The 26,846-nt window shown below is 36.3% G+C and overlaps 1 protein-coding gene across 11 annotated transcripts in view; it reads right to left on the bottom strand.

Moving 5' to 3' along the window:
- Nucleotides 1-26,846, bottom strand: part of LOC138705813 (uncharacterized) — a 219,674-nt gene that overhangs the window by 123,042 nt on the left and 69,786 nt on the right. The window contains exon 7 of one of the 11 annotated variants that reach the window (XR_011333814.1): nt 10,728-10,954. The exons of 9 other annotated variants lie outside the window; for them this stretch is intronic. The gene's annotated coding sequence lies outside the window, so the exon portion shown is untranslated. Of the gene's footprint in view, nt 1-10,727; nt 10,955-21,095; nt 25,496-26,846 lie in introns of those variants that run through there. One more of the 11 variants, XR_011333815.1, reaches the window with a different exon arrangement.

Raw genomic sequence — 26,846 nt, 5'->3', positions numbered from 1 at the left:
ACTAATAAGTTCACATAAATAACGTCAAACTGTTCTGTTTCTCCGATCTCATTCCATGGCCATTCCATAATACATATATGTATTATATTTAATTTCTGTATTATGTATTCATCTAAATTAACAATACCACGTGGTGGATATTTTTCAAGAGAAGGATCTATTGCAGTTATTCTTTGTACTGAAACTCCGGTACCCTACTGCACACGACACCGATGTTTGATTTATCTGGTTTGCTACAATTTTAGAAGTTATTTTCAGTGATTTAAGTAACTTTATTCTGACATGTGTGATGAGGCAAAGTACCGAATGATAATCACAGGAACGCTTGTTTGTATCTCTTTATAAAATCACTCAGATAAAGCAGAAAATCGAAGGGATCAGATGCACTGAGACATGGTAGTTTATACTTAAACCGTTTTACTACAAATTTTCAACATATAAAAAGGCTAACCAAAAAAGTATTACAAATGGAGGAATTATTTATATTTTATCTTTAAGGTCACTGGAGCAATTTCTTTTCATTTTCTAGCATATCCCAGTGATTTTACAAGGTACCACGAAATAGTGTTCCTGTGCTCATCATTTATATTTATATTATATTATATTATATTGTATTGTATTATAGATACATTATATTATTTATATTTATCCTATTATTTTTATTTCCCTTTTTTATTTCAGATACAAGGGATGGCTAGAAGCAATGGGCAGAGAAGACCTAAAGGTGAATCTGCCCAAGAAATTGCATAACAGCTTTCGGTGTGTGCGGACCATTTTGAAGATAAGTACTTCACAAGTACCCTCTGCACACATTTGAATAGAGAAGCCATACCTTGCAAAGTTCAGGCTATCTCCATCGGTCAAGGTAACCATATACTTCTTAGGTATCATCAGCTTACTTCTAAAACCAAGTCAAAATTTATTATTTTTTAAAATGCGTCTCCTGATAACACCTCGTTAGTATGAAAATGCTTCTACTTTTTGTATACAACAAATGCATAACAATTGTTAGCTGGGTATAAAAATAAAAAGTTCTTATGTGCAATTTTCTGAAATGCAGTTACAAGATTTTTTAAAATAAGCCGATGATATGCAATTTCAATGCTTCAGAACTACACACATACAGTATATTCTGTCAAAATTGAAGATTATGTAATTGTTATTTATAGGAAAAGATAAGTAGCCTGTTTTGGGCTTAGTAGACCCCATAACTGCACCCTCTATTCGTGGTGTTATAGGCCTGCTTACTCTTACTGTTAGTTTATAATTATATATTTTCTGTTGTTTCGTTTTATACAGATTCTGCGGGACCTAACACCAAAGAGGAGAAAGATTCGCATCTTTGAGTACAATTGCATCGTTCGAGAGGAAGAGTTCTCAAGACTACGCAGAAAGAACCGAAGATACACATTGCCCTTGCATGTATAAAGAGTAAGGTTCCTGGGCCATTATATCAACCAGTAAGAAATTGTATCTCTTCAGATGCACGGTGTGTACAGAGGAATTGGTGGTCACTAGAAATGAAAACAAAGGCTCTTAACATTTATTTACAGAGCCCAAGTTCCTATAGGATGATTAGGAAGTTATTAAATTTCCCTTCAAAGCCTCCATTGCTTAGAGTATTGCAAAAGTAATAATAATAATAATAATAATAATAATAATAATAGTAATAATAATAATAATTTATGTATTTATTTAATCTGGCAGAGCTAAGGCCAGTAGGCCTTCTCTTCCGCCCAGCCAGACTCTAATTCTAATTGAATACAATTGCTTACATAGTTATTACATTAATATCTAGACCATAAAACAACATGAAAGTAAATAATTAAAGTTGGATAAGTAATGTTAGTGTGACAATAATAAACATTGGTAAGAAATAGTTATAATAATAATAATAATAATAATAATAATAATAATAATAATAATAATAATAATAATGAGATAATTTAGATATTTAATTGTGATATATATATATATATATATATATATATATATATATATATATATATATATATATATATAACCATTAAACATTGAGAAACCTGAAACAGCTATTATTGTTAAAAGATTTGTTAGAAAAATATTTTGTTAGCGTATTCTTAAATTGGTTTAATGTCTGACAGTCCCTGACATTACTCGGTAGGGAATTCCAAAGCTGAGGAACAGCCACAGTGAAAGAAGACGAATATGAGGATGTTCGGTGGGAGGAAATGGATAACATTGAGGAGTGTTGTGATCATGTGTTATGATGGGTGGATAAATTCTGAAAACGAGGCGCAAGATAGACAGGAGTGGAGAAATGCAATATGTGAAAGAGAAGGGAAAGACAGTGGATTTTCCTACGATCTTCTAGACGGAGCCAGGACAACATTTCGAGGGATGGTGTTATGTGATCAGCCTGGCGAATATTGCAGACGAAACGGACGCACATATTATGAACATGTTGTAGTCTCTGCGCCGAAGTAACGCTTAGGTCAGTAAACAGAATATCACAGTAATCGAAGTGGGGCATCACGAGTGTTTGCATTAATATTTTTTTCATGGAAAAGGGTAGAAAATTCTTCAATCGCCTAAACGAGTGTATTAATGAGAATACTTTTTTGCAGGTTTCTGAAACTTGACTGTTCCAATTTAAACTTTTATCCACATAAACACCTGGATTCTTTACTGATTCACTGAACGGAATTTCGGTGCCGTATATTTTAATCGGGGACAAATTTGGTATGGTAATAGTGCTTAACAAACGTGAATGGCCCACATTGATTGACTATGATTTTTCTGGATTTAGTTTAAGTCGTAATTTCCGTGTCCATGTCCAGATTGAGTCCAGATCGTCATTAATTTTAGTTACCACTGATGATGGTTTTAGTGATAAACTATTTGACATACTAAGGAATGCCTGTAGTAAGATAACTGAGACTGACAAACTGTGTTGCCTTATGTGGGATGAAATGTCTTTAAAAGCAAACTTGTGCTACAATAGTAATGAAGACATCGTAGATGGCTTTGAGAGGTATTCTGGCAATTATTCATCAGATAGAATTGCCAACCAAGGTCTTGTGTTTATGGTTAGAGATATTTGAAGTAATTACAAACAAGTTCTGGGCTATTTCTTAGCACATTCAAGCACCCCTAGCAATACATGAGTTGAACTCATTGTCAAAGCAATAGAGAAGCTGAGAAGCATTGGTTTAAAAGTAGTAGCTACTGTTTGTGATCAGGGCTCTAACAATCAAAAGGCGTATCATTTATTGGAAGTTACTACAGATCAGCCCTCCTTTACAATAAATGACAGGAAAATTGTACCATTTTTTGACAGTCCACACTCGATTAAAAGTACACGAAACATGTTCAAAAAGTATTCTGCTAAGTTTTACGATAATTACACTGCAAAATGGGAGCACATTGTGCAGTTATATAACTCAGATAAAGATAATGAGTTTCGTGCGACTAAACTAACTGATAAAGATGTTTATGTGTCTGGTTTCAGAGTTACGAGGGTGCACACAGCAGCAAGAGTTTTAAGTCATTTGTTTGCTGCAGCCATTCTCACGATGTCGTCTTTTGGGATGCTTGAAGGAGGAGTACACACTGGAAAATTCGTAGGTTATGTGGATAAAGCTTTTGATTCATTAAATGGCAGAGTGATGACGGACATTATGAAGCCATTATGTGGTGCAGTGAAGGAAGGTACCAGCCGCCATGGAGTCTGGGAGGAAATGGCGAGTTTTTTTCAGTCTGTCCAATTTATAAATACTGAAGGAAAGACAATACATGCACCATCCACATATGGTTGGGTACAACATTTTTATGCTGCAAAATTGTTGTGGGAGGTTGCTAAGAAAGAGGGCATGCACTCACTTTTGATGGGGAGGATAAACCAAAATTGTTTGGAAAACACATTTTGTATAATCAGAAGGAAAGGTGGTAATAGAGACAACCCTTCGTGTAACGACTTTTGTTATGCTTTCCGAGCAGTTGCTGCCCAGAATATGCTAATATGTAGTGACAAGGGAAATTGTGAAATTGACTATGATGTTGTCCTAGCATCTATAGGGTCAACAGGTACTAGTTGTGAGATGGTGGTTAACCCACCAAACTCTGAGGTGAATCAGTTCATTGCACGCAGTTGTAATTTCTCTGACCTGAGTAATGATCTTGTTAACAGCAATGCTATGTTTTATGTTGCTGGTTATCTTGCCAAAAAGCTCTGTTCTGCAAAACAGTGCTGTAATTACTGTTGCACAACTGTTCTTGACTCTGAAAAAGTCCTCCCAGCTGGTATAACATTTCCTATTTTTAAGGAATATGAAAAAGTTACGAATGTTCTCCAATATCCTTCAGCGAATTTACTTAAATGTGTTGAAGATATGACACATAAGTTTGATAATAACTTCAAAAACCTGATTTCTATGTCTGATGTAGTACAGAGATTTACTAGCCTCATTCAGGATGAAGTTTGTTTTGATTTCCTTGCACCTAATTGTAATTCTGATTGTAAAAGATATTTGGTTTCGTTGTTCACAAGAGTGCTGATTCATGCAAGATTACGGCGAATGAATGAAAATCTGTCAAGTGATGATTACAGAAAGGAAGGAAAGAAAATGAAAAAAGTCCTGCATCAATAAAATGGAGTTTTATGTAATATGATTTCAGATCATATTACATTTATGCTATTTAATGTTAGCAATTTATTGGTGCAAGATGAATTTTGTTTTTTTGTTTTTGATATTATCAGAAGACATATTTTCATTCAGTTTTCTGAGTCTTGCATTGATTTAACATTATAGTGAGAAAAAAAAATAATTTTTGCATTCGAAGTTACAGTGTGAAAGAAAATCAAAATTAACACTATCATGAATAAAGCTCATTAAATTGCTTTATTATATCATTGTCTGACAGCAGATTTTCTAAGCTGTTATGAAACATTTTGGTCATCAGTGTTACACATTCTAATAAATGCGTTGAGGGCAACTGAGGATCTTCATTTACTTTTTCATATTCTTTGAACATGAATGTTATGCCCTCTTGTAAGTATTTTTCATTGTCTGAAAGAGCTGCACGACAATAAACACACTGTTTAGCATCACATGCCTTCTTACCAATATAACCAGGAATATATTATAATGCATTTGCATTCACGATCTCATTATCAACATCGGAGAAATTAAAAGATTCCCTCACCAGCTATTAACCTCTTTCACAATTTCATTTGTTACTAGAACATTACATTATTTTAAGCAGCAATGCCCGATTACTGTACTGAATATCATTGCAGGAAGAGTTATCTGGCTTGTTCTACCATCCTTATTTCTAATTATGCAAAAGTAAATCTCTAAATAATCTTGATTAATACTCCAAATTTAGAGCGAGTGCATATCAGTGTAAATTTTTAACAACTTCCCATAGTAATTTTGCTCCATTTAAGTCATAAATTCAACGAGATGTGGATGGCACATGCACAGTTTGTCACTATTTATAAAATTGACACTACTAAAAATTCAACATTTCATTCCAGGTGAATACATGCATAGACTTTTCTTCCACAGCCGCACATACTGTCTTCCTATTCTCGAAAACTGTACTTCCATTCAGTGAATCAAATGTCTTGTCCATGTTTCCTACAAATTCTGCTCTATGTGTTGCATCTCCTGCATGTACTGCCAGTCTTGGCTAGCAGGAAATGTCTGCAGCTACTGCATGGCTTAATGTCCGTGTTTCCATTTTCCTATATTGGTCTTGAACTATTGCATTATACTTTTTCGACATGTTTCGTGTACATTTTAAGAGATGGTTTGTGTAAAAAAATTAAACAATTCTTATCTGACCATTTGCTGAATAGAATGGTTGATCTGGCTTTACCCCAAGCAAGATGTAAGCTTTTTGATTATTAAGCCTATGCTCATATACAGTTGCTATTACCTTAAGGCCAACATTCTGTAATGTCTGAATTGCATTGAAAATGAAGTCTACTAGATATGTATCAGGAGTACCGGAATTTGTTAAAAACTAATTCTGTACCTGCTTGTAATTATGACAAAGACCAGTTGCCGTAAACACACACAAGCACCTGATTTGCAGTTTTACCTGATAATGAGTGTTTCCAAACCCATCAACAGTATCCTCATTATTATTGCTACAAGTTAAACTGATATTTAGTGGCATTTCATTGCATATGTGACAGCGCGGCTCACCTGGCAGTCATTTTGTCACAAGCATATTTTAGCTCATATAATATTTTCTCACAAAATCAGCATCATTTGTATATTTAGCAAACTTATGTAGAAGTATGGCTTCAGAAGGAAATTTCAATGACTTTCTGAAAATTCTGTTGCACTTGGACTTTGTAAGTAAATATTAAGGGTTTTACATTTCAATTCTGATGAGCAGTGACATCCCTGAGCAAATTGTGAACAAGAGCTGTACAATTTCTTTATTGGTTCATGTAATTGCTTAGGCACAACTTGCCTCATTGTGCACAGGGCTTGTTCTGTCTTCAGTTCTTCTCGTACCTTGTTTTCCCTTTCCATACTCTAGCGGTACAGTTGGATGCGAAGACTTCGAATTTTCCTCCTTTTTGGTGTTACTGTCTTTCCAGAAGAGAACGGGAGTGAATGTTGTTCAACTATTTCTGTCTGCATTCTAAGTGGAGAAACTTCTGGGGCAATGTCAAGCTTCTTCATCTAGGTGTTCCTCTTAGCACTGATGGTGTATCAGAATAAAAATTTCATTACGAAGATTTGAAGAGCTGTGTGCCTTTTTGACTTTACATGTGCTTGTGAAACTGGATGCAGAAAGTGATCCTGGTAATGCGCTATTGTGTAATACACATTGTGGCCAGGGTTGTATATAAAACACAGGAGCTATCTTCTCGACACACTAAACAAAGCTTGTGAAAGGTACTGCATATATCATATTTAACATTTCATATAATTTAAACACAATGACAGTTACACTAGCCTTCTATGTTATCACAAGGCAAAACACACACACATTGTAACTGCTTATTTGCAACATCAATATATATTTGTATAAGACTTTAAGAATACAGCATTGCAGACTTCGATTTCTACTGAGGATGATAACACAATAACTCTAATAATATATCTAGAAATTGAAGAAAATTAAATAAACTGCCTTTACATTTTTTATGAAATAATCTCCGATTTCCAATAGACAAGTATACATATGATTTTTTTATACAACACTTCCCTGTGATGTTGTTAATTGTAATTATTATTGCACTAATAGGATCATGAAATCTTTCTGTATTGCAATAAGACTGTAGAAGTTAATTGTAACAAAATATAATATTGTATGTTTATGAAAAAAATATTGTTACCTAAATAAATTTAATGCATTCTAACCACGACAGATTTGGTAGGTCATGTCTAATTCATTTCATATTTCACAATCCTTTTCCTTCCTTCACTTCCTGGCATATCACGATCTGAAAATGCTGATGGTGTTGGCTCGAGATCTTCATTCCAACGACAAAAAATCAAAATATTAATAGGGATGGTTATATTTCAAACATTGATATAAATATTAATATAACAGAGAGGTGCAGAGTATTTATAAGTAATAAAATAATAATAGGCTATACAGGGCAGGTGAAGAGAAGTCTTTTGAAATTCCCGCAATTTTTTGCTTGCTTGTGGCGCTCCTCTGGTAGTTGAGAGAAGCTTCTTGACAGATTACACTTAATCCGGCTTATGAACTCCTCTCATATATCAAACCCTCTTGTTTGGCGACTGCTCTGTTGCAGGCTTCATTCCACCAAGGTGGTTTGGGAGGAGTTTTATTTCTAGCAGATTGTTTAGAGAGAGGACATTTCCGGCATTCTTCTATTAACAAGTTATGTATGTCGTCAAAATCCTTTATTGTATCCTGAACACTCTGTAATTTAGATATTATCTCATCCACCCTGTTACTATTAATATGTCTGGGTTGTGCTGGATTAGGTTGATTGAGGAAAATGGCTTGGTTTAAGTATAAATCTATATCAAGCGGATAGTGACCACTATTCATAGTATCCAAAATTTTATTAATATTAATATGCTGTAGTAAGTCTTCGGATGACCAAATTAAGTCTGGTTGAGAATCATCCTGACCCCATCTTCCTTTTCTAGTTAAAATATGTTCAGATGCAAGTTGCCAATCATGTAATATAGCAAATTCTATGAGAGGATGATGGATTTGCTGCCTTCGTCTATGCATATGAAAGTTGGCTATATTAAAATCGCCACATATTAGTATTGAAAGAGTAGAAACGTTTGTTAAAATATGATTCCATTGGTGTAATGATATATTCTCCCTGGGTTTTCAGTATACACCCATGATACTTATATTGTTGACTGTGATAGAGATGATTTGTATTTTATTATTAATATTAAACATTTCATATTTCTTAGTAAGGTGAACAGACTTGTGGATATACATTGCGACACCACCTCCAATATGTTCCTGGTTGGCGGAGATTAAATGGTAGGATTTAATGTTCTGTTGTCGATAATTTTGAAACCAAGTCTCTGTAATAATGATTATATGATAAAATTTTTTGGATACCAAGTATGATATGTCATGAATCTTGTTGTTTAGAATTCTGGCATTCCAATATAGGATTTGGAGTCTATCCATGCAAAAATAGTTTTCAAATCTTCCAACTAGGGTCTGATATAGTCAGGTGCTTCCTGTATAATGTTATTAATAAAGGCAATGAATGGAGTTTTATTTAGCTTAGTAGAGACTCGTTTTTGAGATTGAACCTCTTTTTGAGTAGTTGACAATTCCTGTGAATTGTGTTCTATCTCTTCGCTGTGGTATGCAGTTGTCCTAGAATTAGATTGAGAAGGCTTAGGTGATGTGGGATTAGTCACATAGGGGTCAGGAGAGGTAAATATGAGACACAGAGAAAGTGGGGTAAAACAAGTTTATTATGCGTATATTTTAGTAGACAAAAATATATATTTAATTTACAACACTCTTCAGTAAGTATAGAAACATCCTTTACAAGATAAAGAATGTAAAAAAATATTTAATGAATTTGGGGGGCTAGGGGGAAATGCATGCATACTAATTTTCGTAGAACAAATTCAAATTTTCCCTCCAAACTTTCCTAGTTATTTTGTATCTACACGGTTGGGTGAACTGTTACCAGGCTTTACAGCAGTCATAGTGCTTTCTGGTTAGTTTGCTGCAGAGTTGATAGAGAAATGGTGTTGTTTGAAGATTTGAAATTCAGTTTCAAAAGAAAATATTGAAGAGGGGGAAAAAGAAGACAGTCAGGTGAGAGCATGTGCAATTATTCGCAGTGATATTGTTATTGGTGCTTTTGGAACCATTGCTATTTTGGCTGTATCATTTGTTGCAGGTTGACTAGCATTGTGTACTGCCTAGGTCTAACCTATAAAAATGCCTAGGTCTTATGCGAAAAAGAATAAAATCAATGAAGATGATGCACAGAGTGCTGTGGGAGAGTGGAAAGAAAAGAAAGATTCACTGAGAAACATTGCAAAAAAGTACAATTTAGATAAATCATTATTAAGTAGGCGTATTTCTGGACAGATGTTGCAGAAACGTGGAAGAAAGACAGCAATAAGTTCAGAGGCTGAAGGAAAGCTGGCTTCGCATTTAAGGGATATGGCTCAGTGGGGATTTGCTTTAACCACTAAGGAAATAAAAAATGTAGTAGCTGACTATGTTTCCCAAAATAACATCAGTACACCCTTTAATAGCAACACAGGAAGGCCAGGAAAGGATTGGATGACTAATTTCTTACGAAGACATAACCTAAGCATTAGAAATTTGGAGAAATTATAGATGAACAGAAGAACAACCACTGCCGATCCATTTATCATATATTAATTTTATGATAGATTAGAAGAAGTCACTGCTTCATTAGGCATTGGGGGTAAGCCATCTCATATTTATAATTTGGATGAGACTTACATTTGCAGTAATCCTGTAAGATTGAAATGTGTTGCTGGTAAAGGTCAGAAGGCACATCAGAATGTACAAAGATCCGGCAAAGACAACACTAGCATTCTTGCTTGTTGTTCAGCAGATGGAAAAGTGCTTCCTCCATTAATAATTTTTACTGGTCAGCACTTGTGGACAACTAGGAAAGGAAAACATGACATAAAAGGAACTTTTTATGCAAGTTTTGACAAAGGGTATATGACTTCAGTCATTTTTCAAGATTGGTTTATAAAATTATGTAGTCTGGTTAAAGAAAGGCCTTTGCTATTAATATTTGATGGATATCTATCACATTTGGACCTGACAACTCTAGAAAAAGCTAGAGAGCAACATATTACCATATTAAAGCTTCCTCCACACACAACAGAAACCCTTCAGCCACTGGACAAAGCATGCTTCAAACCTCTGAAGGATATGTGGAATGAAAGACTACAAGAGTGGCAGCGCCTTAATATGAGGAAAACATCTCGATCTGAAATGGTGGATTTGTTGTGTGGAATATGGGAGGAAAGCATTTCACAAAAAACTATCCCAGCAGGGTTTAATTCAACAGGGATATTTGCTTGTAACAGAGAGAAATATCCAAAACATCGTTTAGATCCTGGTAAATTAGAAAAATATTATGCAATGACTATACAAACAGGCCATACAAATGAGGTAGTTAGTCCTACCACAACTCCATTACCTGTTAGAGAGTCAGAGCCTATGGCAGGACCTTCAAATGCATCAGAGCCTGGAACTCTTACCATAACGGTATCTCCTGTTGGAAAAGAGTCTCTTGCAGGGCCTTCGAATATATCAAATAGGCCTCCTATCACAATTGCATCACTCATTAGCAAGTCACAGCCTCTTCCAGGACCTTCAAATACATCAGATGGGCCTGAACCTATCAGTTCTCTTGAGCAAAACTGTGGAAAGAGCAGTGTCACTTTTGCAGATTTGCTGTTACAAGTTAAAAAGACTACTCCCATTCCTGAAACAAAACAACATAGTGAAGTTGTTACGTCAGAAGAGGATATGACTTTGATAAAGAACAAGTGTGGCAAACTGAAAAATGGTAGACCTAAACCTGTAGGAAACAGAAAAACTAAGTTAGGAAAGCAGAAGAGAAACATACCAAAAGATCCTGGAACTTCTGAGGATGAAGAATGGCTGGAAAGCGGTGATAGTTTACAGGACATTGATCTCTTAGAAGATGAACCTGCAGAAATATGTGAGGTGATTGAGCCAAATGAAGTGAAGATTGGAGATTATGTGTTAGTTCAGTTTAAAGGCGGTAAAAGAAAAACAGTTATTTATAAATATGTTTGTGTTGTGCAGAAAACATATCCTGTAACTGATGAGTATGATGTAATGTGTATGAATATGATATCTGGAAATAAGACTCTTTTCAAGTTGAATGAAGCAGATGTGTCACTAATTCACAAAAATGATATTATAGGCATACTTCCAGTACCATTTATGTCTTGCACTGGACAACATATGCAATATTGCTTCGCACAGCCAGTTGATGTGTGTGAAAAGTAGGCCTAATATGTGCAGGTTGTCTGGAATGTTTTTCAATCATTTTTGTTTAATACTAATACTATCTGAACTAAACTAAGATAAACATAAATCAGCGTCTAAAATGCCTCATGGGTTTGTTTATTTCTTATAAAAATGTATTTTTTTTAATGAAAATTAAAAGTTTGTTCAGCATACTATACTTAAAAAAAAACTGCTGTGTCTTATTTTTGCACTCCCATTCCTGTAGCTCTCTTAGGTATGGAGATTGAATGCTGTCTTTTATTTACCCCCAACTGTCTTCTTTTTACCCCATTTGGTGGGTAAAAAAAAAGACACTTTTTATTTTATTGATGAAAAAATATATAAATTGAAGCAATATTACTTATAAAATTGAATTCAACTTGCAGTTTACCATCATTTTAATAATTTACCAAAATTTTAACTATTTGCTTTCTGTTTAAAAACATTAAAGTTTTGATTTTGTCTCATATTTACCCCTCCTGACGCCTATGTTAGATTTTTAGATCTTGGATGATCAAAGTTGTCTTTGAGTGCCCGTTTATATTCAGCAACATTGTAGCCTGTAGTATTGTAAGGCAGTTTTCGTTACCCTCTCTTGTCAGATGTATGGGGTTTCGGGGTACTGTTAGCATTGCACGGGTTGTGAGATGATGGTTTACTATTTGGCGAGATTGGTGCTGATGTCTGAAGGGGCGGAAAGTTAGCTGCTGGGCTACCCTGAGTGTTATTGTTCGTTCTAAGGATAGTGGCATAAGTAGTGTGCCCTTTAAATATTTGTTTCGCCTGATATTTGGATACTGGGAGACTTTGTATGGTATCGGCAATATTTTTTTCTAGGTTATAATTCGGGCATTTATCCAACTCCGTATTATAATGGGCCTGTTTGCAATTTACACAACAAGGTTTCTCTGATTGACATTCAGCTGTGGTATGAGGGCCTCCGCATTTCATGCAATGAATAGCGTTGTGACAAAACTTGGACTTGTGATTTAATAATCCACAATTATTGCATTGTATAATTTGCTCCTTATATACATGCACTACACGTCTCTGATAATATAAGACCACGTATTGAGGGAGTTTCTGTGATCGAAATATAAGTTTAACTTTAGAGGAAGGTTTGTAAATCGTTTTTCCATTCTCGTCCGTGGATTTATAATTCAGGCGGTAAGCGTTTGTGACCATAAATTCTTCAGATACCGAAATATTGGTTATAATATCCGTGATTGAAATGTCTGGGTCAACTCCACCAATGATCCCATGCACCATGATATTGTAATTGGGTATGAATGACTTCGTCTGAAACAGCTCATCGAAATCAGAATCAAGGAATTTGTTAGCCTGGTCGGCTGAAGTAAAGTGTATTTCAAGTTGATTAAATCCTGACTTGAAAATTTGCAAAACGTCATAATTATTAGTGTATAGCCATTTACCGAACTTCATCGGATGCATCTTATTGATGTTCACAGTCTTGCTTCTAATAGTGACAAAGAAGGGTCCAGAATCTGAAAATATATATTGATAAGATAACTGAGGTTTCATTATATCAGACCTATCCTGGTTTTCGTTAGATCTAAGTGATGAAAGGGGCTTGGTACTGGTTAGTGATTGTTGCTCAATCGGAAATGATGTAATGGGCAGAGCTTCCTCCATGATTTCCGGAATGTTTTCCATGTATGAGTAGTAAGAGACTCCCGAAGGGGCTCTAGATTATCGAACAAAGAATAAATAATATGAAAGCGTGAAAAAAAAGGCTTAATAAAAACACTGAAACACTGTCACTGAATCTAGACACTTCTCGACTACAAACTATTACACAAAAATATAGAACCACTTGCACACGTCTAACTAGTAGCGTATCTCAAGTAGAAGTGATGTATGAGCATCAAATGGCTTCAATGACGTCACAACCCAGTTAACCACGCCAGTTTCCTTACAAATGTGTCAAGTAGCAATGATTTTCATGTGCATTGCCCTCCTTCAACATATTGCAACAGCTGGTCTGCTGTATTTGGTGTTATAGCTTAGCGAGTATAACTAGGTACTTGCGTATAATATATTGTTTCAAATTCCTGAACCAGTCATTAAGAAGGGAAGGTTGAAAGAGTCTGGCAATGAAAGCAAAAAGTTAGAGGCAGCAGGAAATGAATATATGATTCTAAATAACTTTCATTCATCTACCTGCAAAGAAACCATATTTATTAAAGGTAAATCTATGCTGTGTAGGCTGTATGTGTATGTTAATTTGAAAATTTATATGTTACCGGTAATACCGTTAAAACCCGAAATCCGTCAAAACCAGTTTCATCTAGTAAAAACTAGCTTAAATGTGTGCGTGTATCTAATGCCTACTCACTTCACTTCACAGTGGGCCAGAATCGACCCAAAATGGGACAAAATTATTTTATGTCTCTATTGTTTTCTTGGATGCATAAAATCAATAGTTATTCAATAGTTTTCACTTTTTCTTTAAGTTAAAAGCACTTTCACAACATAATAGTTTTTTATTCAATATCTGATTCCTCATCATTACATTTTCATTACTGACATTTTCTTCATGAATGGCACTTTCTTCTTCTTCCTCACTAGAGTCTTTCAATAGTTGTAATCCTTCCTTCCACAAGGAAGTTTTGTATTTTTTATGTGACTTTCTTGATATTTGAAATGAGAAGATCGGAAGATATGAGAAGGTTGTTGACTAAATCTGTCATTGTATTTTTACGAGTACTTTTCCTTGTGTGGGGCTCTCGATATATTTTGATATCTTTATTATGAGCCTCCTGAACCTCCTCAGATAACTGTGAAATTGGAAGCAGAGCTGAGTTAATAATCTGAGACTCATGGATGAGAATTTTGTGTATGCTAGCTGGGAGGTTAAACTAGGGATACTTCTGAATGAACAATTTTGCATTTTCTAGCGTATATTGATCCAAAGAATCAATTTTAATATATCTTCCGTTAGAAATTACTCGAAGAACAACTGCAAAACGTATAATTAAGTCTTTATCTATCCCGGTGATGAATATGTTAATTCGGGATTTGAGAAGAATCTTCTAGGAGTATTCCGTTGTTTGAGGTTCCACTCTCTCCTGGTTTAGGTTTGTCCACAAGAAGTCCCATCTCATTTGGAAACCGACTCTGAATTTCTTCCTATCTCCTATTCAACATGTTTTAACAGCTGTGGCTACAGCCTTGAAAGAGAGCTAATGGCAGATATTAATAAAACTGCTTGAGAGTGAGTGAGATGTATCGGACAACTCAGTGAGTGGTAAAGGGTCGAGTGAGTGATTAGTCTGAATTTCATATTAATAAATATTTTCCCCTCCTGGACATATCTCACTCGTGACTCTGAGTTGTTACTCGCATTTTATCGCCTAGACATAGCTGTGCAAGTTATCAATGTTTAGACTAGAGCTCCTTGCAGAGGGAAGTCTTCCTCACATTCGATTTGTAAATATACTTTTGTTTCTATCATAGAGGAGGAAAGTGTGCAGTTTCAAACTTCATTTGTTAATATTTTGAAACAACACCACATATTATTCACTAAATCAGTTACCGGAAATGAGAAATAGGAAGTCTTTTCCTCTTCACAAAAAAAAAAAAAAAAAAAAATCTTATGAATGTGTAACAATATAATGTGATGATAAACTTACCTATATGTATACGCTGTATATTTTTAGTATTTCATGTCTAATGACTCATCTGAGTGATACAACCTGTTCGGTAAGTCTACTCTATCTTCCTTCACTTCATCCTACAGTAATGAAACTTCATAATCTTCAAATAGGTGTTTAGTTACATCGTGCGATATAAGGCAGCACAATATGATCAAAGACAATTTCCATTGTAACTCTTATTTTGCTACGGAAAATTGGAAATTGTTGCTTCACTTGGCCGAAACACCTCTATAATCGCACGTTCTTTCGTTACCGGTATATATTTATTGTAGGCTCTTTGCTGTGGAGTGATGGTAAAGTAATAAGCCAAGGAGCAATTCTGTGGCTCCAAGGCAAAATGTGTTAGGCCTCTATGTCATTTCTTTCACTTTTCAAGAGCGAGCATGTACAGATATAATTTGAATAACCTTATAAAATCGTAGGAATTGTGTTTCATAACAATGGATTAGACAAAAAAATAATAGAGATATACATGTTATCTTTTGCCACAATAAAGATACCAGCAGGATGCACACATTATCACAAAATCTCATTTTCAACAAAAATTTAAATATCATGTTTTGCCTTGGAACCACATAATTCCATAGCCCATATCACCTAGAAGAAGTGCATTGGCATTATTGCCAATCATTACTCTAGAAACATCCGAATTTCTCCATATAGACCTAATATAGAAATAATTATCCACGCTTGTGAATTCTTCCTTGACATTGCAGGTAGCTCGTACATTAAAGCTCGCAATACCTTTTTGTTTTGCTAAAATACTCATCGGCATGTTGATTTTTTTAAATAAAAATATTGGTATAATTCACAGCTTCAATGACGTCAGGAAATGAATACTTCCTTTTTGCATTCTGTAACTCTTGGACAGTTGTTGGAAATTGAAAGCAAATAAATGCTTTTAATTTCAAAGAATCTGCAACTTCCCAGCAGTTAGAATTTGTTTTATAAAAGAAAGCTATAAGGATAATGACTAGGGTACATAGAAGGACATCATGTAAAAAGATATTCCAAAATTTGTACATTGTGAGTAGGTCTACACTCTTTCACTGAGTTCACACCTGTGGAGTAATGGCTAGTGCGTCTGGCCGCGAAACCAGGTGGCCCGGGTTCGAATCTTGGTCAGGGTAAGTTACCTAGTTGAGGTTTTTTCCGAGGTTTTCCCTCAACCCAAATTTGAGCAAAAGCTGGGTAACATTCGATGCTGGACCCCGGACTCATTTCACTGGCATTATCACATCTCATCTCATTCAGATGCTAAATAACCTGAGATGTTGATACAGCATCGTAAAATAACCTACTCCAGGGTAACTTACGTTAGTCGGCAAACTCGCTAGCTGCTGATCAGGAACTGCACTCGGGCTTGGGTTAGATTTTTCCTTGGACTGATTACCTGGTTGAGTTTTTTTTTTTCCGAGGTTTCCCCAAACGTAAGGCAAATGCCAAATAAACTATAGCGAATCCTCGGCCTCACTTCATCTCACAAAAAAATTGTTTAACTCTTGTTTCGTATCTTGAAGCTTTAATGCTAACACAAGATCTATGGAATACAATGAAATGAAAAGTGACATGGTACCATGGGAAATATCCATATCCTCTTGAACGCCCATTTGACAACCTGGATCGCCCACAAATAGTAAGAAAATGCTCATTTTCATTTCATTATCGAGAGCTCTTCCTCTTCTGCCATTTGAATCTTGCAAGAAATTCCGCGCTAGTCACTGTACGTTCTCCTTCTTAAATTTGTACAAATGTTTGTAACTATGTTTACAAGCTTGTCTACGATGTTTATACCTTTTCTTCTGCGTTATACAACAATAATATACCTCGTCATTACGATTTTTTAACTTCACTCAACCGCTTTGAGTCACCTATTCAGTTAACTCAGAAAGTTGATAGTATAAAGTCAATTATATGAGTGAGTAGTAACGTTCATTAATATGGAATAGTGACTTGTCTCTCGTCTGTTGCGTCATCGAGAGTTGTAACTCAAGGATCAAAGGTCAGTGCCAGACTGATTGAGAGATAAGTATGTTTATTAATACACATGCGAGTTAGAACTCGGAATTGTCGAGTGATAAATAACAACTCAAAATTATTAATATCTCCCATTGTAACCAAGGCGATAGCGCACCAGTCAGTCCTAGGCCGTGCGCTTCAGACAGTGGTGTGTGTTACGTGGTCATATTCGTGAATAAGGAAATAACAATGGCTGAGAATGTTAGAACAAAGGGTAGGTTTTATTAGGAATACATGTAATTTTGAATTGGTTTATATAGAGTGTAAATATTTGTGATAACTTGGAGGAATGCAATTTAAGCTAATATATTTTAGTTTTCAATATTTAAAGAGGGTTATAAAGTGCGTGTCACTCGATGTTACGAAAACTTTTGTGTCGATGGTTTAAACAGATCCTATAGATTGCAGAAAAGTCGTATTCAGCTGCAGCTACTTGCACTTTTCTGATTAATATGCGAAAATTCAGATACCTACGTACAGTATTACGAGGGGGATCCAGGAAATAACGACCGTTCGCGCATACCCGCCGCGCAGCTGACTCCCCTTCCTTGTTTGAAGGTCAACTGGCTTCCTTAACATGTGTTCTCATAATGTTGTGAGTACTGGTTGCAACAAGTCGCCATTGTGCATTTTGTGTTACTTCAAAATGAACGACGCGATTGATAATCCCGCCGACTGTGAGGTGAGGAGTGTGATTCGATTTTTGCATGCCCGACATTTGAAACCTGCAGAAATTTACCGGCAATTGAAAGAAGTGTATGGTGATACTGTAATGAGTGAAAGAAATGTGAGAAAATGGTGCGAAATGTTCAACAATGGGCGAACAAATGTCCACGATGAAACTCGACCCGGACGCCCATCACTCATCACAGAAGATCTGAAGACTAAAGTGAACGACAGAATCTTGCAAGACAGGCGCACATCACTCGACGAATTGCATATTGCCTTTCCTGACATTTCTCGTTCTTTGCTTGGTGAAATTGTGTCACAACATCTTGGCTACCACAAAATCTGTGCACGATGGGTTCCACAGCAACTGAGTGACCAACACAAAACTCAGAGAATGGCCTCAGCATTGACATTCTTGATGCGATATCACACAGATGGAGACGCCTTTCTTGATCAAATTGTGACTGGTGATGAGACCTGGGTGTCTGACAACACCCCAGAGACCAAGCGCCAATCACGTCAATGGCATCATCCCTCATCACCCAAGAAACCGAAAAAATTCAAACAGACTCTCTCAACACAAAAAGTCATGGCTACTGTCTTTTGGGATCGCAAAGGTGTTCTTTTGCTGGATTTCATGCCAAAAGGCACTACGATGAATGCAAATCGTTATTGTGAGACTTTACGAAAACTACTGCGAGCCATCCAAAACAAGAGGCGAGGAATGCTTTCGAGAGGAGTTGTGCTTCTTCACGACAACGCCCGCCCGCACACTGCTGCTTCAACTCGAGAATTGCTGGATCAATTCGGTTGGGAAATCTTTGATCATCTGCCCTATAGTCCAGACCTTGCTCCTAGCGATTTTCACCTTTTCACTAAGCTGAAAGACTTTCTGGGTGGTACGCGTTTTGGAAGTGATGAAGAGTTGAAGAAGACAGTGAACACCTGGCTTAATGAACTGGTGGCAGAGGAGTATAACACAGGAATTCTAAAGCTAGTGAACAGATACGACAAATGTTTAAATGTAGGTGGTGATTATGTAGAGAAGTAAAGGAAGCTTCAGTTATGTAACAGACTTTGTTTTTTCAAATAAATATATATTTTTTTAATTATTACAACAAAACGGTCGTTATTTCCTGGATCCCTCTCGTATTAATTACTATTCCACTGCTGTTTTTTACACTGTAAAATCATGGAAGCCTTGCTGCAAATAATAATGATAAGACAGCTGTTCATGAGTTTGTTATTTCATAATTAGGATAACGTGAAAATTGTCAACAAGATGTTTCTTCAGAACTAAAGAAAAAAAATAGTTCATTCTGCAGTAATTAGAATAAAAGATAGCAGTATTGCTATAGAATGAAAAATAAATAGGAAGAAAAATTGGCAGTTCACTGGATCAAGAATTTAACCTGCCCCCTGTAATAAATTTCATGTTGAACATGTGGCTGGATGTTCATAGTTGTATAGTCATTCTGCTCATCCAAGAAAATTGTTCTCTGAATCATCTAAGAAGACCAAGAGGAGGAAAACTGAACATCTCAGAGAAGCTGCTGATCCTGCTGCGCTTGTTCTTGCTACTCGGATAAGTATGAAGGCTTCTGGTAAAGAGAAGCAGCTAAACTAATGGAAAATGCTGTAAGTACACCAACCCGTGTGGCAAAAATTCCAACTGCATATAACGAGCATAGTGGTTCCTGCAAAAAATGTTGCAAAATATAGTGGTGATGACGTTTTAGCCCTGATAATGGGTACGAAATTATCTAAGTACCAGTACACTTTATTGAGACTACAAGAAAATGTAGAAATGTAGATTTATATCCAGCGTACAATGAAGTTCGAGAAGCAAAGCTGCATTGCTATCCATGTGATATTACTCTGACAGAAATAAGTGCAGAAGTGAAGTTACAGAGTCTGTTAGATCATACAGCCAGACGAATGAGTTTAGTGCTCACCAGGATCCCTACTATGAATATACACTGTCAAAAGTATTGTAAAAAAAAGTTCATTTTTTCAATTTTGTCCCATTTTTTATTCAGTCTGGCCCACTGTGCACTTGCGTGATTCAGATTCCGCATATATCGGATAGATGGCAGGACTATGATCCATTTTGAATTGTACACCACTTCGGCAGACCACGCTGTACATGATGTGTATCATGTGAAGAATTATGTCGTGTACTAGGGTGAGTGTATGTGTAAGTGTTCGTGTAAGTGTAGTGTAGGGAATGGGTGAGGATGATAATGAAGAGGAAGGGAGAAGGGGAAATATGGTGCCGGCACATAGCCTACTCCTGTCGAATAGCAACAAGGGGGCCACCAGGCTTAACGTCCTCATCCAATGGTCTAATCACTATCAACAGTGACATATGCCGTCTCTTCATATCCACTGCAGAGAGATTTGGGATTTAACCCAGGCATATTGGTGCACAATTTAGTGGTTAGAAGTTCTGCACCACCACAAATTTTACATGAAAATCTCTGATCCCACTGGGAATCGAACCCACCGGCTAGTCTGGAGGCAGACGTGCTGCCACAGAGCTAACTTGGCAGACCTGCTTAAACAAATGTACATAGATAAAAAGCGAGTTTTCGTAAGATCTAGAATCAGTGACAGGTTCGGTTTGGTTTGTTTAGGCTAGACCAGGCCTGGGCACTAGTAACTCATTCGAGTCACTGCCGATTTCCCCTTAACTCCCCACTCCACCTTCCCTGGCTGAGACGATTAGACAGGAAGGTAAGCATTACTGAGTGACAGATTGTATAAGGCAGGCATCACAGTTTTTACAAAATTTCAGCTCTCGCTGGTTACCTGCAATCCATCACGATGCATAGAGCCTTTTGTGTGTTTGTTTATAAGGCAGTGTAAGCGAAAAAGACATGGGTGGGGGTTTCAGAGTTCCGTTTCAATTCCCTGTTGTGCCCAGAGCTGGGGTAGACCTTACGAAAACTCGCTTTGCATATACGCTTTTTGTTTATGCCTTTGTTTGCTTAAACTAGTCTTTAAAGGCCTATTTGAAACTGGTTTTGATGGATTTCGGGTTTTGAGATAACATAATATACAGTAAATTAAAGTAACATGCGTACATTCACTGGGATAATGACAAAAGTAAGCACATGTATGCTGGTTGCAAAATTATTCATATGCTAATGTAAAATATGTTGTGTTGGAAATGATGTAAAAAAGTTACAAAGTATTTTCCCAATGAGCATGAAATCAAAATATTTTACAGCACCTGAAGAGCTTTAATATATGAATGTTTGTAGCTACAAAAAGTATACAATTTTGCCTTTCATTTTTGCATTGTAAAGGAAAATTTTAAATATATAATTCAATTATGACATATAAATGTAATTTAACAACACTGTATTGTACTTAAAGCAAAATATACAGATTTTTTTGCTACTAATATTTCATTTGAGAAATCACACATGCACTGGACATTTCGGGCCCCATTGCGCCTTCATATTACAAGGTAAGCTTCTTAAGAATGTCAAGAATACTGCAAATCATATATAGCTGACAGTTTTATACACTTTTCTCAAAACTAGCAGAAAGGAACATGTGTAGTTTCTCAAATAACTGACTGAATAATTTTAAAGCACCACAGAAAAAAATAAATCACTAAACTGGAGAATTAGGTACCGCAGCTTTCAACGTGGCATTGCAATGATAATCAAGTATACAATGTTGCCAACATAAGGGCATGACGTCATTACGAGGAGAAATTTATTTTTTTCTCATTCATTCCCTCATTCTCAACATTACTGAGAGAGAGCTTCACTATTATAGTCCATGGAGTGCAGTTTCATAGAAAGGACTTTGCCGACAGACCTTCTACTGCCCCCTACTAATTGGTTGTCATAAATAAATGTGTTCTTACTGTGATGAAAATCTTGTCTTTGCCTGTTAGTAACCAATCACAACCCTCATTCAGAAGAATTGACAGGATCCTGTCAAATCCACGTGGAGGCAGAGTTGCCAAAGATTTTCTGAATTCCAAGAATCCCATCAGTTAACATGAAAGTATAATTGAGAGTGTATTCTGTAGTATTCATTGAGCGGTGAGCTCGTGATATTACGTTGCTTTTTTTTTCAAAACACGTGGTGTCCAGATGAGGATGACGGCCACTAATCCTCTCATTTCGAAGGTCGCCAAGATTGTGGCAACTTTGCAATGTTGGGGCGATGGACTGGTCAGAGGTGTTTGTGTAGAAAGTCATAAATCTGTAAGGGGGTGTTCAAAGGAACCACCAAACTGCACTCCATGATATAAAATTGACTGTAGCAACAAGTTTAGATAAGGAGATAAGTACATTAGTGTTAATTACACACTTTGCCAGTGATAAGGTTGGCTGGGGTTTGACGAGGAGATAATGTATTAATGTCAGTTACACACACTGTTGATTTGAACGATATTCCCTGGACCACATCATATTTCTCATTAATTTCGCCGTGTTAAAGTGTTATGATATCTTCTTTTAGTGTATTAAAAAAGTCGTCATTATACTCCATAGATCTTGCACTTAAAAGTGCAGGGATTTAGTGTTAAAGAATATCATCACCAATTTTACTAGCAACATTTCGATTCTCTTTTGTTTCACATGGCTTAGTATGGTCTGGTCACTAATGACACATGCAGCTCACGACAGAAAGAACTTACTTTGAGATCAAACTACGCATGCGCGGACTTGATTAATCCATTAACGCCCAATGGTCTATTTATTGACCCTTGCACACTCGACTACATTAGATTTTTTTATTGGCGCCCCACTGATTCAATATTAATGATCATCATAAATATATCATGTAAGATGTTAACTAAACTTGCCAACATTTTATCCTCCTTCAAAAATAAGAATTCATTAAGGTATCTTAGTTCGAATTATTTAGGTATAAAATAATGTCGCACTGTGTAAGGAATATAATTAATTTTCCGTATTATAATGTGTCGATATTGTTATTGATTTGTGATTTAGTAGTGTCAAGGTTATTACTATTGCATCACAAAAGAAAAACACAAATTTATGTAAAATGATTGGAGCAATATGAACTGAAACGGCTGCGGTCTATAAATAGACCGCTGGGCACTTATGATATCACGTGAAAATAACAGTGGAGAAAGGTGTGTCATTGCATTCTGTACCACAACGGTTGATATCAGCAAGTGACTGTCGGCAGTAGGACTGTGCTATTGCAAGTAGATTAGCATCTGAAAGATGATTAGCACCTATTCGATCCCCAGAACATATTATTGTATGCCCTAAATTGGAAATAAATGTGATATGGTGTACGTCTGCAGTGTATACATTTTTGAACAATGGATATATTCCTTCTTTCTTCGAAGTACAGAGGTCTATAAAATATGCAATAATATTTCTCGACCAATAAAGAAAACCATGCATCCTATTTTCACCAACATATTATAACAGTAAACAGAAAAAAATTCAATATTGTGATGGTACGATATATTGCTGTCCTGTGCTGTGGCATCATGGTCTAAGGCATCCTGTCTAGGACTCGCGTTACGGAATGAACGTGGTTCGAGTCCTCATGGGGAAAGAAATTTTGTCATGAAATTTCGGCCAGTGTATGGGACCAGTGCCCACCCAGCATCGTGATGCACTTAGGGAGCTACGATAGGTAGCAAAAATCTGGTTTGACAAACTAGCTACAACGGCTGGGAGGATCATCGTGCTAACCACACGATACTTCTATTCTGATTGGATGATCGTCCACCTCTGCTTCGGCACGTGGACGTGAGGTCAGTAGCCGGCTGGTCGATCTTAGCCCTTCATGGGCTGTAGCACCAAGGATTTACTTTTTTACGACATATTGCTTCGTTTTCTTTCGTAATATTATGTCAGATGGTATCACTTTTGACTAATTTCTTCTGTGGCCAACATCACATTGAGGTTTTCTATTCCCTGTGTAAAAAATCTCTGGTAAGGACACAGCTGAAATGACGTCAATAATAGGCACGACTTTGTCTTAGGCAGCAGAGTTGTGCTGAATGTGCTCGATTGCATTGTACATCCTCATGCTCACGACACATAATTTGATAATTTTTTTTATAAGTAGAGACCTTTTGCTCCACCTTCAGGATCTTGGTTTCCGGATTACAGAAACTGTGAGAGAAAACAGAATGGATGCCTTTACTCTTCAGGATACGAAATTACTACAGAATGCAGTACGAGAGTCCTGCGATTATACATTTGACACTAATAGTGAAATTCTGTTCGTGAAGTGGGATGACAACAGATGTGTACCTGTAGGATCAAACTTTGATGTAGGGGCTTCTGCAAGCAGGTGGGACAGAAATATAAGACAGAATATAAGTGTGCAGCAACAACAGGTCATATTTTTTTAGTAGGTTATTTTATGACACTTTATCAACATCTTAGGTTATTTAGCGTCTGTTTGAGATGAAGATAATAATGCCAGTGAAATGAGTCCGGGGTCCAGCACCGAAAGTTACCCAGCATTTGCTTATATTGGGTTGAGAGAAAACTCCGGAAAAATCTCAAGAAATACGGTAAGTACATGGGTGGAGTGGACCATCATGATTGGTTAGCAGGGAAATATGCCACTTCAATTCATGGAAAAAAGTGGTACTGAGATCTCTTTGTCAGAATGCTGGATATGGCTATAGTAAATGGTTGGATTGTCTACAGAGAAATACATGGACGAGACTCCCTGGACCTACTTGAATTCAATATCTCTAGATGTTTTCGAACTGCAAGAGAATGGAGTGCCCTATTCCATCACCTCGATGAGTGAAATTTGGTATGAGGATAGATAGTAGAGGTCATTTCATGGCAAAACGACCCTCTCAGAAACACTGCCAGATGGAATGGTGTAAATGCAGACCAGTAACATTCCGCAAGAAGTGTGATTAAACCCTCTGTCAAAAATGCTTTGAGCCTTACCACACTCGGTAAAGACAGACATTCCGAAAATAAATGTTTCATTATTGCTGCAGCATTGTATTGTTGCATTAAATACTAAAATGTCATAAATAAATTTATTTATATTGGTGTAAATGTTTCTGGTTATACTACATTAAATACACAAAAAAATATATTTACTTTATTGCAAATGAATACACAGATATCATAAGTGCCCAGCGGTCTATTTATAGACCGGGTGATTTTCAGCTACTTGGTGCACGGCAGAATAAACAAAACATATTCTTGGCATCTTGTGGATGAAATTTATGAAATAGATATATTATTTTCGTTTTTTTTTAATAAAAATAATTTGGGCGTTAATGGGTTAATAAAAACCTAAACTAACCAAACCTAATCTTCGTATATACAAGATGTGTAACTGGAGTACAAAGGGAACTTCATTTGATTAGGAATGTACACGCGAAAATAAATCCAGATAAGGATCACGGTGACACTACAAGAGAAGTCTGTGCATGCGCAGTTTGATCTCAGAGCCAAGTTCTTCCTGTCATGAGCCCCAATGGCGAGCATATTTGGCACTGCTGTATGGTATGCATTATCCAGTTGTTCCAAATGAATAAAAGTTTTTTTTTTTTTTAAGTTGACTCTTCAAATGCCACAGATAGAATAATACAGAGTGGACCCCTCGAACTTTCCTGGTTTCCATTGCTTCTAAAAAAGAAACAGAAAGAACAACAATAATAAAGACAATACGCCTTATATCCACCCTTCATGTCTAAAAAGCGAAGAATCGAGGAATAGAGGCTCAATATGGCATATTTGAAATTCTGATGGCATCTGCAGCAAGGCAACATGAAGAGGATGAATGCCAGATCTTCGGGAAATTTTTAGCTAAAAGACGTAGCAATGTTCATCCACAACACAGAGCAAAGTCCAAATGCTATTATAAACAGTTCTTTCTACAGTTTACCATATACATTGTTCTCAACATTGTACTGTAATGTTCATCCATCACAATGCCTGTTACCATATTAAGAGAGTTCCTTCAATTCTCCTGACCTTGTCAAGCACTGCACTGATTACACTCAATTAAAGCTCAAATTTTTCTAGCATCAAGTACGTCCAATTGGCAAGATGTGGATATGAATTTTCAGGCTCTCTTCATTTTTAAAAATAGTGTTTTATGGTGTTACTTAACCTTTTATATATTGGTAGAAAATAAGAACACCTACCTGTAGACTTCTGACACATTACCTGTACACTCGGCAGATGCCAAAGTGGTAATTGCCTCGCTATAACTCACTACAAAAATATAAGTTCAAGGAGGCCTACTTAGCACAGCGTAATACACAAATACACTATTACGTTATCCCACAAATTAAATAAACACAACAAAAGCAGGAAATATACCCATTTTCAGAACCACATGACAAGCAGACGTGTTCTTTACTCAGAGAGAAAAATTAAAGTTTTCTGGAAATGTAGTAGTGTAGCGCAGAGTCTTTCTCTCTATCTTTTAACACCATTTTCTCCATTAACTAATGGTCAGAAAACGCACAGAAAAAGTGTTATGCCCTCTCACTGTGAGAGTGTCACATAATAACATTAAAGAACTTATGGTATTATATTATGATATGTTAGGAAGGCAAATCTCGTTGCTCGCAATCACAAGCTTTGTGATGAACTGATGAGAACGCCGCTAACTCTGTCATAAGAGTAGCCAGTATCAACACTCAGCAATCCCCATTCAGACTTAAATTCAAAGAAAATACCGCCAGTCATTGTATCAGCCGGACGCTTGGTAGTTCAGTTTAATTTCAAACGGTAAAGGGTGCAGTTGTTTTGTACCTAGGTGATTTATATTTTAATATTCATTATAATGAGTGAAAGTCGGAAAAATCTCAGTGGTTCTCAATACTAGAAACACCTCTTATTGAGGTTCTGGCTGATATGTAAATCTATTACCAGACAGTACATCTCATTTGACGATATGTGTCAGAGGATGAACTGCATCTAAAATCTCATTAGTGTAATATGTAGCTAGTTAGCGTTGTATGCAATG

Source organism: Periplaneta americana, chromosome 9 (assembly GCF_040183065.1).
Source record: "Periplaneta americana isolate PAMFEO1 chromosome 9, P.americana_PAMFEO1_priV1, whole genome shotgun sequence".
In the NCBI taxonomy this organism is placed as follows: Eukaryota; Metazoa; Arthropoda; class Insecta; order Blattodea; family Blattidae; genus Periplaneta; species Periplaneta americana.
This window is presented reverse-complemented; position numbering and strand designations above follow the sequence as displayed.